Consider the following 785-nt stretch of genomic DNA (forward strand, 5'->3'; position numbering starts at 1 on the left):
TGTGTGTGTATATATATACACACACACACACACACACACATATATATATATATATATATATGTGTGTGTGTATATATGTGTGTATAATTTAAGATCTAAGACTTGTGGAGTAGAAATCTTAAGAATTCTCCAGAGTTAGACTCTAGCAAGCTACCAAGAGCAATTTTAAAGGAACCAGCATACAGCTTCTTGCTTGGACTGTTTCTGGTATCAGAAAGTGACTCTGCTGGTTCATCCTAAGTGCCAACTGGAGTTTTGGAAAACGTAGAGGATCTGAAGCTGGCTGAAGAATTATTCAAAGAAACTTCTGAAGCAAGGAAACAAAACTCACTCTATCACTGAATTGCCTTGGAGACAACCAAAACCAAAAGCCACATACCACAGTTTCTGCTTTCTTGATGGTGTAAAGATTGTGCAGATATGAGAAACAGAAAAGGAGGGAGCACAGTCATCCTTTTCATTTTCTTCAGATGGTGCTTTTTCCCTTCCCTCACCTCTTGCACATTAGCATGGCATAACCTAACGGGCACAAATGTTATTTGGTTTAAAATGAAAGCAAGTGAAAGAATTCAACCAGTGAGGCATCACCTCCCCTTCCCATAATATATTACAACTGTCCATGTTTCAGGGGCTTGCTGCTATCCACTAAACTACAAGTTTAACTTTTGCTACTTATAACCATATTTTCAGCTCCCAGAACGTAGTTGCAACTTTCACAAGTCATGTTTTGCACATCTACACATAAACAAGGTAGTTTTCAGTCTTTTCAAACTTTTTTTTTTTTT

This window comes from Meleagris gallopavo, chromosome 1 (genome assembly GCF_000146605.3).
Source record: "Meleagris gallopavo isolate NT-WF06-2002-E0010 breed Aviagen turkey brand Nicholas breeding stock chromosome 1, Turkey_5.1, whole genome shotgun sequence".
In the NCBI taxonomy this organism is placed as follows: Eukaryota; Metazoa; Chordata; class Aves; order Galliformes; family Phasianidae; genus Meleagris; species Meleagris gallopavo.